General features: G+C 43.8%; 1 protein-coding gene across 2 annotated transcripts in view; it reads left to right on the top strand.

Moving 5' to 3' along the window:
- The window catches only part of myo18b (myosin XVIIIB), a 96,470-nt gene extending 92,829 nt beyond the window's left edge, over positions 1-3,641 (top strand). The window contains exon 45 of one of the 2 annotated variants that reach the window (XR_013969764.1): positions 1,304-3,641. The gene's annotated coding sequence lies outside the window, so the exon portion shown is untranslated. The remainder of the gene's footprint in view (positions 1-1,303) is intronic. The other variant, XM_080865698.1, reaches the window with a different exon arrangement.
- The last annotated feature ends 12,537 nt before the right edge of the window (positions 3,642-16,178 follow it).

Raw genomic sequence — 16,178 nt, 5'->3', positions numbered from 1 at the left:
TGTTGCATCTATTCTCCCAAACCAAGAAAAAAAAAGAAGAAGCATTCTGTAACTTAAAAATAAGGCTGACGTGTTGACAACAGACTAAAACACTAATCCGCAGGTGGCTATCAGGAACAGAGAGGCGAGCAAAGTCACAAACACCAAGGCTGCAGACAGCCACGCAGAAACAGCAGATAACATAGAGACAACGCCTGCTAGAACCGTGGAGAGGAAGGTCACTTCCCACGAGATTGTAGGAGTAGGCCACAGAGAAATAATCCAAAACAGTTTTGAGGCAGCCACTTAAACTTACAGTTTTCAAAGGACAAATTAGTTGTAAAGTCAGCTGCAGGCCACACAACTGTACAACAATTAACTGCCCCTTTAGAACTAGTACATACAGCAAGTGGCCGCAGGTGTTTTATTAAATGCATATGACCCGTCGTGTCCAGTAACTTTGCTGGGTAGAGACGCTCTGACAAAACTTAAGATAGCAGTCATGCCATTCTTTTCTGGTATTAGCATTTGACCTTACAGCACAGGCCGAAATTGTGTAGGTTACGCAGTAACCACAGATAGTAAAATAATAGAAGCAAAACCATTTTCTTCTTCATGTTCTGCACAGAAACTTCAGCAAAACAATTTGTCAGAACGTGCATGACGTGTCAAAAATATAATGCTCAGGGTAACCTGCGACCAAAAAGAGGCCGTTTTCCAACTCCGCCTCACCCTTTCCACACAATTCATATGGATTTTATTGAGCTAAGCGAATGTCAAGGGTCGAAATACGCCCTAGTGGTTATAGATGTGTTCTCAAAGTGGCCGGAAATCTATCCAGTGAAAAAGGCAGATGCAATTTCAGTAGCAAAATGCCTGTGCAATCACTTCATACCCACATATGGCATTCCAGCTTTGATACGATCAGACAACGGCACTCATTTTGTAAATGATGTCATCACTAAGGTCTCTGAAGCACTCGGTTTCAGCATAAAACACCACTGTGCTTATCACCCTCAGAGCGCAGGCCTTGTAGAGAGAACTAACGGCACTATAAAACAAAGGCTCAGGAAATGCATGGCAGAAACAGGAAGGCCGTGGCCTGAATGTTTGGGTTTAGTGAAAATGTGGATGCGCTTAACGCAAGGCTCCCATAAACTAACTCCATTTGAAATCATTCATGGCAGGCCGTTCCCACTGCCCATCACCAGTCAACCAATAGACAAAGCAATCAGAGAAAACACATTAGCAGAATGGATGTCTAAGCTGTTAGAAAACAAAGAGATCATTGTACATAATCAACAACCTGATGATGTTTCTCCAGTGTCTTGCAGACTAAAGCCCGGTGACTGGGTTCTGATCAAGGTGCTCCAAAGGAAAAACTGGAGCACACCCAGGTGGGAGGGGCCATACCAAGTCCTCCTCACTACACCGACCGCTTGCAAAATTGCGGAACGACCATCCTGGATCCATCAGAGTCACTGCAGGCGAGTCAGTGAAGCCATCTAAACACAGCTGACGGCAGGCTTGCCCACTTGTTGTGATCTCGCCCGGTGGAGGGGTCAGCTTTCCTGGCCGGGGGGTCTACTCGCGACAGGAGGGTGTGTCCCGTCGTCATGAGGTGGTGGCTCTTAACAACTGCAGCGGCCCTGACCATGGCCGGGCTCCTCACCTTTGCTTCCGTGAGGGACAACAAGTCACGCTATATGGAGAAAAGGCAGACACTGTATGACAAAGGAAAGTACACCAAGTTTCCCCATGGCTACGCCACTAACTTCTGGTGGCAGTTTATGAACACTACAGCTCACTTGAATAACAAAACTGACTGCTATGCATGTACCCATATGCCCCTATCCTCACAGACGTCTGGCCTGTGGCCGTACAGCATACCTGAAGATCGCAGTTGGTGTCTGTTGGGCCTGGCAACACATCCAGGCTACGGTACTCTTTGGTCCAAGGCCAACTACAGCATCCCAGCAAAAGCAACCTGGAGGTCATCATCACCCACAAATGTGAACTGTTCCGGACAGACCTACCTACTGACCTGGCCCCAAGTCTCAGACCCACTGCCTGATGTAATTCTACTGAACAAGCTGAACGCAGCGCAACTGCCAGTATGTGTGATGAACAATGGATTGGGGCAGTGGGGGAGCTGCCTACTCACCTATCTACCGGATGCCACTACAAACAAAGACTCAGTACCAGACAGGATGTGCACGGACGGCACCAAGCAGTAAAGGAACCAGAGTTTCGCATCTGAGGAGGAGTGAAATTCTTACAGAGCTTGATCCCCGGCATTGGAGCTGCCGAGGTGCGGGATCATGTGGAGATCAACCGATATGCTCTGCTACGACACATCAACTTGACTAAGACGCTGGGAACCGCCTTAGCAGGAGAACAGCAGGCCATCAGAACGATGGTGCTGCAGAACAGACTGACACTAGACCTGCTAACAGCATCACAAGGAGGAGTTTGCAAGCTGATCGGGGAAACATGTTGCACTTTTATCCCTGATGGATACGAAACTGGAGGAGACATTTATGAAGCTTTGCAGAATTTGACCGCTCTGCAAAAATATGTCACTGACCACACACCTGGAGCAGCTACAGCACAAGGCTGGCTGGACTGGCTGTTCAGCGGTTCATGGCTGGCTGCTGTAGCAAAGCCATTTTTCCTTCTAGGTCTCATCATGATAGCACTGCTCATATTAGTGTTGTGTGTGTTGCCATGCCTAAGAGTAATGATTTCAAAGATGATAACAACTACAATGACTGCTTATGTTGCCGTGCCTCAAGAAGAACAGCATCCCGTTGCAATTCTGTTAGAGGAGAACCTGTAATAGCTGCTAATAAATGACGTGGTGATTAAAAATGACTTGTCAAGTGATCATGCACTGATTAACACATTAGTAGTTTATGCAGGTACAACATAAGGTTTATATTCTTTTTCTTTTATTCTTTTAGTTTTTGTAGTTTTAGTTTTATTATTGTTATTTCGTTTATTATGCTTTTCTTTGTTCTTTTATTATTTTATTTGTTTTATTCTTTGGACCACATGATTTACATTCCTGCTTTGCTGACATTTTGAAAATTAAAAATTGCTAAAGATGCTTAATAAATAACCTTTACAGACAATTGTTGTATACATTTAAAATAAGTTAAAACAGGAGGGAATATGTTACAGGAAAAATGATTCTATGTTTCTTTACCTTCTTTTAAATGTACAAAGATGCCTTTTGTCTGCCCTCTGCCTATGGTTAGATTAGTTTAGAATTATCTTTTTAGACTTTCCCAGCAAACACATCTTGTTTCTGGGACATATTGTTTTAGATTGTTTTATCTTCCCTAGCTCTCTGCTGACGAGACTAGCACCATATATGGAGTTGTTTTATTTTATCTGTTTATTATTTGTTATCCTGTTCTCACTGTCTCTGTGCTCTGTGCCTATAAAAATTACCAAGCCACTGTGCATGGGGTGAGTTGTTCTTCGCAGCTCACCCGTGTACACGTTTGATAAAGAAAGTAACTTTGTCTCATTGTGTCTTTATTTCTCCTGGGTCTTTTACAGAGTTTTCCCCCAACAGTGTATATACTGTATATTCTGTGTATTTATTATCTCATTCTTATTGCCTGTTTATACCCTGTCCTGCTGCTCTGTTGTATGTTAATTGCCACTTGAGGATAAATAAAGTCTTTCTGATTCTGAACCTTCACAGACATGGACCAGAGACACAAAGACACGTATTGAACAAATGCTTATGTTGCCACACCCGTCTTTTCTCTTTACAACCTCCCCAAAGTGTGCAGCTTTGCTTTCAGGTCCAGAACATATTGATTCTCTTGTTTTAGCTGGGCTTAGAATTTCTGCCTAGTTTTCGAGTCCAACACCCACTGTGGCTTCCTGCTGAACAACAAGTCAACCAGATGGCAGCTTGGCTCGCTGGTCTAGGGGTATGATTGTCGCCTTGGGTGTGAGAGGTCCTGGGTTCAAATCCTGGATGAGCCCAATTTTTTTTCCCCCAGGTGCTGGATTGGTAGCTGCCCACTACTTCACTAAGTGGATGGGTTAAATGCAGAGGACTACAAAATCTCCGAAGTGTGGGACTAAGGGATTTAAAGGGAGAAAATCATGTGATGGGCTGGGGCACCTCGCGCAGCAAACAACAGAGGGTGTAACCAGTGATCCCAATTGCGTTCATCCTTGTGAATGAACTTACACATTATGTCTGATTCAGCTCCTCCACCAGCCAGTCAGTCTGAGGGTGGCAGATGCTGGTACGACAAATCTAATGCCCAATAATTCGTACAGCTGTTTAAGTGTGCACGGCATGAACGATGTGCTCTGGTCAGGCATTATCTCTTTTGGGATGCCGACTCACGAGATGACCTGAAACAGCCATAATCCATCAGAACTAATACAAAGTGATATCCACGTGCTCGCCGGTGAAATGGCACAATGAGGTCCATGCCAATGCACTAAAACCGGACATCCATTAATGGTAAAAGGCATAAAGGCACTTTTGGAATGGCTGGTTAACCAGCTGACACTCCGGGCAGGACACTCACCACCGGAGCATATCGGCGCAGATGCCTGGCCAATAAAATTGGGCCATTATTCACTCCAGAGTTGTCATTTCCCATATGCACTGCCATAGGGTTATAAGATAAGATAAACCTTTATTAGTTCCACGTGTGGGAAATGTTTTGGTCACAGCAAAAAGTACAAGTTAAGAGCAGTAAAAAATAGAATAGAAAAAAATACAGTAGAATAAGATAAAATAAAATAATATACTATACAAAATAGAATAAAATACTATATGTAATAGAATCAGTACTATACAAATTGAATAAAATACTTTGTTATATTGGGAAAATTGCACTTGGTACTATTGCACATCAGGAGGACAGGGCAAAAGTTACTATTGTGTATTGGATGTGTATGTGTGTCTGTCTGCACGTGTGTGGTCATCTGTAGAGACTAGGGCTGGGCCATATTATACCGTTCACGGTAATACCGGTATAATGTTAGGCAACGATAGGAAAATGAAATATCGCGATAGAATGGGAGTAAAACGCGCATGCGCAGTGCCTTTGTTTTCATACGCACATGGCCGATTGTTGAGTGAAACAGATGAACCAGAATTGGTTTGTAAAAATGGTGCAACTTCCGTGATGTGGAACTGGTTTGGTGTTTGTCCGTCAGATACACAACAAAGCACATTTTTTTGCAGAACATGCAAGCGGCCGTTGTTATTGTCATATTTGTCGGACTAAGATGCTCTTAAATCTGGGAGTAATCTGGGTCCTAAACTCCGTATGCTTCAGGTCAAACAACACTGCAGCATCACTTAGAGTTAAAAACTGTATAAATTCTTTCATCTTTAATAAAACGATCAGCATTGCTGCTTTACCAGGTGTAACTATAAAGTTTAACTTCCAGGCATCCATGAAAACAAAAGTTATTACATTTAACGGAGTTAGAAGTTAGCAGGAAGCTAGCGGAAGTTAGCTCGCTAGTTTCACTAGTTACCTAAGCATGATATTGCATGTTCTGACTGAGAGATTTCTGAAAAAAATCAAACGTACAGCTCTGCTATCACTTCCAACATAAATGAAGACAGGAAACTAAACAGCAGTGACGTTTGTAGGGTTACTGAAGTTGGGCTAGCTGGTATAATGATGTGCTACGTGATCGCTAGCGACACAGCTATGTTAGCATAACATAAACAGTGAAGCTGGAGGACGAACACTAACACTTTTCCACTTATAAAAGTTAACGTTAAAGTTCCTGATAGTTAGAGACAAATGCAATCGCATGGCAGGATGCTGTAAACGGACCAAACTTCAGTCAGGAGAACAACTGAGATAATCCATCCACAATACGAGGTTAGTCATTAATATACTGCAACAACATGGGAATAGAGCAGCTGCCAGAGAATTCACCATTAATGAATCAATGGTACAGAAGTGGAGGAAGCAAGAAGAATGAGTTTAATAAAGTTTGATTTATCTGACTGCTTTGTTTCGCTTAATGTGCCTTATAATCCTGTGCACCTTATGGTCCGAAAAATACGTACTGCACACTGCAGTTTAATGTTGCAAAGCACCTCTTTTTAACTTCAGTGGATATTATACATGGTTATGCTCAGGATATGTCAGCCCATTTCTACTGGAAATGCCTTTTGGTTAAACTTTCAGCAAGGAATTTGCATTTGCACTGTTACATTTTTATAAAGCTTTAATGTACATAAAAACCAGCTTCTTGTTTAAGTGAAAATAAATGGAAGATTGTTTTTTTGCGCTAGTAATGTTGTGGAGTTGTATTTTGTCTCGCATCAATTATATCGTTGGTTATATCGTTATCGCAAATTTTCAAATATATATCGTGATAAATATTTTTGGCTATATCGCCTTGCTCTAGTAGAGACCATGTTGTAGAGTCTGACAGCAGCAGGGAGGAAAGACATGCAAAATCTCTCTGTCCCAGATCCACAGCCTGCCACTGAAGGAGCTGCTCAGTGCTGTCAGAGTCTCCTGCATGGGGTGGGAGATCTTTTCCAACAGGGATGACAGCCACCATTCTCCTGTCACTCACCACCTCCATTGGGTCCAGAGGGCATCCTAGAACAGAGCTGTCGCTGCAGATCAGCCTGTTCAGTCTTCTCCTGTCTCCAGCAAAGATGCTGCCACCCCAGCAGACCACACCGTAAAAAATGGCCGAGGCCACCAAAGCGTTATAGTAGGTCTTCAGGAGTGGGCCCTTCACTCTAAGTGACCTGAACCTCCGCAGCAGGTACAGCCTACTCTGCCCTTTCCTGTAGAGGGTATCTGAATTGTGAGTCCAATCAACTTTATTGTTCAGATGAACACCAAGATACCTGTAGCTATCCACAGCATCAATGTCCATACCTTGGATGCTTAGTGGTTCCAGTGGAGGATGTTTGTGTCTGATATATATATGTTGTTATTATTATTATTATTATTATTATTATTATTATTGAGTCGCCTGGAAAATCATTTCCTGGCATCCGTAATGATCCACTTGGGATAATAAATCTGTTTGGCATTTTCCTTGGCCTTCAGACAATAATTCTGATTGCTACAGTGTCAAAAGGGACAGGCAAAAAAAACAAAAAAAGATTTACAGAGAATTATCACCAACTCTGCTCTTCCCGCACTTCTGTTGAACATTTGGTGGTTTAATTGCCTGTAAATATAGTAGTTTGGTTCACTTTGATTTCTCCCATAACTGACAGATTCGAAACTGAAACTGACCGAAAAGGTAATACATAAATGTTGCGCTGACAATGTGTTTCAGCTGCACTTTATTATTTTTGCTGCAGTGTGTGACCACTTACATCAGCTTTTTTGTTCACTATCAGAAGAGTGCTCAGATTCATACACAGTGGCAGTCCGTTATGACTGCTAGGAAATTAGAAAATGAAGAACACACCTGAGTATATTCCCTTATTTCCCATATTATTATTTCCCATATATATATATATATAAAAAAAAAAAACACCCAGCACGCCCCTGCGGGCGGTTTATCCTTCAAGCTCGGGTCCTCTACCAGAGGCCTGGGAGCTTGAGGGTCCTGCGCAGTATCTTAGCTGTTCCCAGGACTGCACTCTTCTGGACAGAGATCTCCGATGTTGTTCCTGGGATCTGCTGGAGCCACTCGCCTAGCTTGGGAGTCACCGCACCTAGTGCTCCGATTACCACGGGGACCACCGTTACCTTCACCCTCCACATCCTCTCGAGCTCTTCTCTGAGCCCTTGGTATTTCTCCAGCTTCTCGTGTTCCTTCTTCCTGATATTGCTGTCATTCGGAACCGCTACATCGATCACTACGGCCATCTTCTTCTGTTTGTCTACCACCACTATGTCCGGTTGGTTAGCCACCACCATTTTGTCCGTCTGTATCTGGAAGTCTGGAAGGTTATTGGTCGGTAGTTGGAGGGGACCGGTCCCTTCTTGGGGTCCTTGGGGATCAGGACCGTCCGGCCTTCAGTTAGCCATTCCGGGTGTCTCTCGTTAACTAGCAGCTGGTTCATTTGTGCTGCCAGACGCTCGTGGAGTGCAGTCAGCTTCTTCAGCCAGTAGGCGTGAACCATGTCGGGCCCTGGTGCTGTCCAACTCTTCATACTGGAGACCCTTTCTTGGATATCTGCCACTGTGATGGTTACTGGACCCTGTTATATATATATATATATATATATATATATATATATATATATATATATATACACACAGTGTTGGGAAGGTTACTTTTAAAATGTATTCCGTTACAGAATACAGAATACATGCCCCAAAATGTATTCTGTAACGTATTCCGTTACGTTACTCAATGAGAGTAACGTATTCTGAATACTTTGGATTACTTAATATATTATCGTGCTTTTTACAACAACGTGAATGTACTATTGCTGTGTGATTTATTACTGTTACTGAAGGTCCGCGACTCCGAACTGTAGTAAAGGGACCTCTGACTAATACGGCGGGGTCCCTGTCGGCTCATAGCCGAAAAATAGCTTTACTTTGTTGTGTGGGTCAACTTTTCTTGCGAGAGACAGAGAGAGGCGTTGAAAGACTGCTCCAACGGAACTTATTGTTTTCGGAGGAAAACACGAACACGGTGTACAGTCGAGTCTTAATAGCTTACTTACAACTGGGCTCGTCAGGCACTCTTCTTGGCTGCAGTGGTTATTATTATATTTACATGTTTCCAGCTCCCGTTTTTCCTCGACGACAACTCGTACCTTTCCACTCGCCTTTTTCTCCCTCCTCGCGCTCACAGACACATAACGTGTATGGCAGTCCATTCTCCCTGCAACACGAACTATACTGCCCATGATGCTACATTCTTTAGAGCTATGCTTGTAGCATTCTGCCTGTTAGCTTAGCACAACAACAACAACGAAAAGGCGCTCTCTCACCCAGGAAACACACAGTCGCAGACAGAGAGAGAGCGTCGCCCTGTAACCATGGCAACCGTAACGCTGCCACCTGGAACGAAAGAACGTAGCTGTCAAACAAAACCCAAACAGTCCTGACCCGCGACAAAATGAAACAGGAAAGTACCGCAGTGTAATCCATTTATTTCAACAAAGTAACTGTATTCTGAATACCACCTTTTTAAACGGTAACTGTAACGGAATACAGTTACTCATATTTTGTATTCTAAATACGTAACGCCGGTACATGTATTCCGTTACTCCCCAACACTGTATATATATATATATATATATGTATATATATGTATATACATCTAAAAAAACACCCAGCACGCCCCTGCGGGCGGTTTATCCTTCAAGCTCGGGTCCTCTACCAGAGGCCTGGGAGCTTGAGGGTCCTGCGCAGTATCTTAGCTGTTCCCAGGACTGCGCTCTTCTGGACAGAGATCTCCGATGTTATTCCCGGGATATGCTGGAGCCACTCGCCTAGCTTGGGAGTCACCGCACCTAGTGCTCTGATTACCACGGGGACCACCATTACCTTCACCCTCCACATCCTCTCGAGCTCTTCTCTGAGCCCTTGGTATTTCTCCAGCTTCTCGTGTTCCTTCTTCCTGATATTGCTGTCATTCGGAACCGCTACATCGATCACTACGGCCGTCTTCTTCTGTTTGTCTACCACCACTATGTCCGGTTGGTTAGCCACCACCATTTTGTCCGTCTGTATCTGGAAGTCCCACAGGATCTTAGCTCGGTCATTCTCCACCACCCTTGGGGGCATCTCCCATTTTGACCTCGGGACTTCCAGGTTATACTCAGAACAGATGTTCCTGTACACTATGCCGGCCACTTGGTTATGGCGTTCCATGTATGCCTTGCCTGCTAGCATCTTGCACCCTGCTGTTATGTGCTGGATTGTCTCTGGGCCATCTTTACACAGCCTGCACCTGGGGTCTTGCCTGGTGTGATAGACCCCAGCCTCTATGGATCTTGTACTCAGAGCTTGTTCTTGTGCTGCCATGATTAGTGCCTCTGTACTGTCTTTCAGTCCAGCTTTGTCCAGCCACTGGTAGGATTTCTGGATATCAGCCACCTCCTCTATCTGCCGGTGGTACATACCGTGCAGGGGCCTGTCCTTCCATGATGGTTCCTCGTCTCCCTCCTCTTTCTTGGGTTTCTGCTGCCTGAGGTATTCACTGAGCACTCGGTCAGTTGGGGCCATCTTCCCAATGTATTCTTGGATGTTCGTTGTCTCATCCTGGACTGTGGTGCTGACACTCACCAGTCCCCGGCCCCCTTCCTTCCGCTTAGCGTACAGCCTCAGGGTGCTGGACTTGGGGTGAAACCCTCCATGCATGGTAAGGAGCTTTCTTGTCTTTATGTCAGTGGCTTCTATCTCCTCCTTTGGCCAGCCTATTACCCCAGCAGGGTACCTGATCACGGGCAGGGCGTACGTGTTGATGGCCCGGATCTTGTTCTTACCATTCAGCTGACTCCTCAGGACTTGCCTGACCCTCTGCAGGTACTTGGTGGTTGCAGCCTTTCTAGCGGCCTCTTCATGGTTCCCATTTGCCTGCGGGATCCCCAGGTACTTGTAACTGTCCTCTATGTCTGCAATGTTGCCTTCTGGTAGTTCAATCCCCTCAGTTCTGACTACCTTCCCTCTCTTTGTTACCATCCGACTACACTTCTCCAGTCCGAACGACATTCCAATGTCATTGCTGTATAGCCTGGTAGTGTGGATCAGTGAATCAATGTCTCGTTCACTCTTGGCATACAGCTTGATGTCATCCATGTACAGGAGGTGGCTGACAACTGCTCCGTTCCGTAGTCGGTATCCGTAGCCAGCCTTGTTAATGATCTCACTGAGGGGGTTCAGGCCTATGCAGAACAGCAGTGGGGACAGAGCATCTCCTTGGTAGATCCCGCACTTGATGGTGACTTGTGCTATGGGCTTGGAGTTGGCCTCTAGTGTTGTACGCCACAGCCCCATTGAGTTCCTGATGAAGGCTCTTAGGGTCCCATTGATCTTGTACAATTCTAGGCATTCCAGTATCCAGCTGTGGGGCATTGAGTCATAGGCCTTCTTGTAATCAATCCAGGCAGTGCACAGGTTGGTCAGTCTGGTCTTGCAGTCTCGGCTGACTGTTCTGTCTACCAGTAGCTGGTGTTTTGCGCCTCTGGTATTCTTGCCAATTCCTTTCTGTGTCCCACTCATGTATTGACCCATGTGCCTGTTCATCTTAGCCGATATGATGCCTGACAGGAGCTTCCATGTAGTACTGAGGCAGGTTATTGGTCGGTAGTTGGAGGGGACCGGTCCCTTCTTGGGGTCCTTGGGGATCAGGACCGTCCGACCTTCGGTTAGCCATTCCGGGTGTCTCTCGTTAACTAGCAGCTGATTCATTTGTGCTGCCAGACGCTCGTGGAGTGCAGTCAGCTTCTTTAGCCAGTAGGCGTGAACCATGTCGGGCCCTGGTGCTGTCCAACTCTTCATACTGGAGACCCTTTCTTGGATATCTGCCACTGTGATGGTTACTGGACCCTGTTCAGGGAGGTCGCTGTGGTCTGCCCTCAGATCCACTAGCCACTGAGCATTGCCGTTATGGGTTGCGTCCTTCTCCCATATGCTCTTCCAGTATTGCTCCGTCTCCAGCCTTGGTGGTGCTGTTCTCTTATTATTGTTCCCTTGCCACTGAGAGTACACCTTTGCTGGTTCTGTGGAGAACAGCTGGTTTATTCTCCTGCCTTCTTTCTCTCTGGTGTACCTCCTCAAGCGGCTGGCCAAGGCTGTGAGTCTTTGCTTGGCAGTTTCCAAGGCCTCAGGTATGGACAGCTTGCTGTATTTCTTATGCACCTTCTTTGTCGCACCTTTCTGCAACTCTGTTAGTTGGCTAACCTCCCTCCGTGCTACTTTGATCTTGCCCTCTAGCCTCCTTCTCCATGGAGGGTACTGCCCCTTGTGGCTGTTCAACTTGTAGCCAAGCATCTCACTGATCACTGCTGTGGTGTTTCCGCCCCCATCTATATATGTATATATATATATATATATATATATATATATATATATATATATATATATATATATATATATATATATATATATATATATATATATATATATATATATATATATATATATTATATATATATATATATATATATATATATATATATATTTATATATATATATATATATATATATATTTATATATATATATGGTAAGGGAATGTTTTGGGTGTTGTGGAGCAAATATGAGGGCTCATTATGTTTGCTGCAAAGCCTTGGAGTGGAAGCGCAGTGCTCAGTGTGTAACTTGTCCTGCTCAGTGACCTAAAAGATTGATTTTGTGGACAGCACATACTGTAGTCTGAGTGATGTATGAAGTATGAGCTCCACAAATAATGGGAGCATGAGGTTGTTTATCTTTTCCTTTTGTTGTTGGGTCTTGTTGTGTTTTTGTGCTTCTCAGCAGTTATTCTGCTTGTGCTTGTCAGATATGCACTGCTTCTTCAGGACCAAAGTCACCCAAGAAATTAGGGTTATACAGCAAAGATATTGGAATCAGTTATGTGTTGGTAGAGCTTGTACCTCTCTGTTGATACCCATATGGGCTCACAAGTGCTCAGAAATAATTTCAACTTTAAAATTCACTAGTAATTTTGGCGAACAGCTCCAGTGTAGGGTTCATTAAACATTATTCAAACAGGAGCTTTCAGGAGTAAGTCGGAGTTAAAGAGCTTAACAAAAAGCAAACAAACAAAAATCATTTATGTGAACATGATTAGGTACAAGAACTGGACTGACAATGAGTGAACAAGCAGCCAAATAAAAAAAATTAAAAGACCTTCAGAAAGCTTTTCAGAAAGAACTATTGTTGAATTACTTTAAAAGTCTGGCTTGGAAACAAAATATGAAGAAATAATAGGTGGCTCAAGACCTTTGCGCTGTACTAACTGAAATGTTAGAAAGCATTTCTTTACTGTCCTTTTGTTTTTTTCTTACATAGTTAGCAATTTCTAGCTACCAAGCCACCAATACATACTGACTAATTGGATTAAGGAGTTGCAACAGGACACCGACTCTTAATGGCAACCATTTAAAGACAGTAACTAGAGGCATCTTGAAAGATCCAGTTACATCACATCAGAAACCTCTATGTATAAGAAGCAGATGCTTGTGATGGATGAAGGTGATGCTATCTGGAGATTTCTGCTAGAAATTGCATCTGTGTTGCAGTTATTTCATGTCTTGAATCAAACTGGCAGACACATAAGAGGACTCATGCACATAAAAGGTATTTTGCTACAGGATAATTGAAACCTGTAAAAACTAAATCTAACAATATTTTTCCTTCTTCAAAATGGGCGTCTAACATGTAGCTTAAATAATGAATCCAAGGCCCCTTACAAAACAGAAGTCTTTGCATTCTTTGTTCTTCCTGGTAACGTGATGAATAAGAATGTAAATTAAACATTAAACAAAAAGTTTAATAATCTTTGACAGTGATCTTCATGATTGTTCTTTGGTTGATGGCAAATATGCTGAATTGTGTCACATTCCTCTTTGTAGTATTTTCAGAATTTCAGACAAGTTTGCTTCCAAACAAAAAACATATTGGTCTTTTCTTCGTCATTGATGGTTATTTCCCATTGTTGATCATTGCCTGCAAATCCTGTCTCCTCCTACTTTGGAAGCACAGAGCAGATTGTCACTGCAGAGGCTTACCCCCCAGCACACCAACCCTTCAACCCAATCCCTTCAAATTTATCTGTGAAGAAAACACATAACAGCAGCATGAGAAGCAGAAGGGATCTCAGGAACGAAGAGAGATAAAAGAGATGAGATTGGGGCTAAAATGGAAAAGGAAGCAGGGATTATAGACAGAGAGAGATGGGATGAGAACGGATGACACAGCAAGCAGGCTGTCGGGGGGGGGGGGGGGACTAGCTTTCACAGAAATAATGTTATCTCTTCTTCTTTAGAGTTTGTTGTCTAATCATTTATTGTTTGCTTATCAGAGATGGAGCAGACAGTGCTCTACCATGCTTGCACACAGCCCTACCTGCTTCAGCACACAAAAGCAAAGATCCAGGAGTTTAATATTGTGGACACTTGTCCTATTGAGAGACTTGGGATAATAAACATGACAGAACATTATCCAAGGGTTAACACTACATACTGACATTATGGTGATGGTTTTCTGAGCACATTCTGTGGAGAGGAACTTCAAGCAACATTACAGTAAAAGTTGGATTTACTGTAACAATAAAAACATCAAGACGTTAAGTCAGATACAACAGGAATGGAGGTACTGGTGGATGAGGATTGAAAACAGGTTTGCAAATGCACAGGAACTTTGGGCTGGCTACAGCAGCTTAAATAGCATAGCCTACACAAGAAAGACAATTACATGTGTAGGAGGGTAAAAGGAATTAACCTGATGTGCCAGACCGTAACTGAGCCTGACTCTGTGGCCTGCTAGTACACCCTGTTGTAAAAGATTTGGACCTACCACATCTGATCCACTGCATGCAGAGAAAAGGGACCCTGAGCAAACTGCTATCCAACATGGACAATGACCAACACCCACTGCAACCCAGTTCAGTGGCAGACTCTTGTCACTGACATGCTCTTTGGACAGGCTAAGGAAGTCATTTGTTCTGCAACACTTAGACGCAGGGTAAGGAGAACTGATGTGTATAACTATGAACCTTCACAACTTTGCCCATACACACTCCAAGGACTGTTTTTTGATGGTCTTAAAGGTGTGGTGGTTAGATTGTCACTGAACTACATTTACTTACTTCACTGCTCCACAGCTATTTATTGTATTGTGGTTAGGGGGCTAAACTAATACTTGCACAGCTATTGCAACATATATTCCTATGCTGGGGCGACCGTGGCTCAGGGGGTTGGGAAGCGTATCTGTAACCGGAAGGTCGCCGGTTCAATCCCGGGGCTCTCTGTCCTGGTCGTTGTGTCCTTGGGCAAGACACTTTACCCTACTTGCCTACTGGTGTTGGCCAGAGGGGCCGATGGCGTGATATGGCAGCCTCGCTTCTGTCAGTCTGCCCCAGGGCAGCTGTGGCTACAACCGTAGCTTGCCTCCACCAGTGTGTGAGAGTGAATGAATAGTGGCATTGTAAAGCGCTTTGGGTGCCTTGAAAAGCGCTATATAAATCCAATCCATTATTATTATCTTTTTTGTAGCTTGGTGTAGCCATTTAGATAGATAGATAGATAGATTGATTTCTGTTTTTTCTGTTTTCCTCAATCAGTGGTGACTAGTGACTGAAGAAGTCACTTGGATGAGTGACGAAATGTTTGTCCCACTGAAAACGCTACGTCCCGATGAACATAATCAACTTTTGGAGATTTACTTACCTGGATGATTGAGCATGCATCAAGATGTTTTAACCCACTTTGGAAAGAACTGCCTAAAGCACGTACATCAGTATGAGCAAACAGCACGTAAGATGGGGGATTACAGGAACCACCTGAGATTCGGCCTCAGATGCCGACAAAACAGGATTACTCCTAAAAGTCTGCAAATGAGCTCTTCAGTTAAAGGCTTCCAGGCAACAAAAATCCTCCAGAAGGCACAGCACCAGCTGCTTAATGATTGGGTGAGGCAAACAAATTTTACCATCGACATGCTAAAATCTCAAGAGGAGTGGATCCAACAGAGACTTACGATGCTTCTAGATGAGAATTCTCTTAAAAAGGTGTTTGACTTCACTGAGAAGGCACATCTAGCACGGCACAAGAAGTCTTAGACAAGACAACAAAAGACGTTTGACTTACTTGTTGTACGTTGGAAACCACAGCAAAATACGGAGAGTGTCCTAAGTGGCCAGAAGAGAGAAGGATGCGACACCGAGGATGTGGACAAGTGGTTGAAGAATTTGTCTGACAGACAGCTCAGCCAAACAGAGAAAAACATCCTTGCTAAAGGGTTGGATATTGCTGTCACACCGAGACAAACCCCACTAGTGGAACTGATCACAGCCACAGAAACAGCAATTTGAAATACAACAATATTGCAGAAGTGGAAGCAGAGCAACTACAGACGAAAGTTTCGGCCTGTCTCAGCAATGCAAAGCCCCTAGCCCCCACTTGCTCTATGTATGAATATATGAGTATGAGTGTATGTTAGTTAAAATCACTGACAAGGCATACAGTGCTTGTGTGAATGTGTATGGGTGAATGCAGTATAGAGCGCTTTGAGTACTCCAGGAGATT

Source organism: Rhamphochromis sp. 'chilingali' (genome assembly GCF_963969265.1).
Source record: "Rhamphochromis sp. 'chilingali' genome assembly, chromosome: 2".
Taxonomy (NCBI): domain Eukaryota; kingdom Metazoa; phylum Chordata; class Actinopteri; order Cichliformes; family Cichlidae; genus Rhamphochromis; species Rhamphochromis sp. 'chilingali'.
This window is presented reverse-complemented; position numbering and strand designations above follow the sequence as displayed.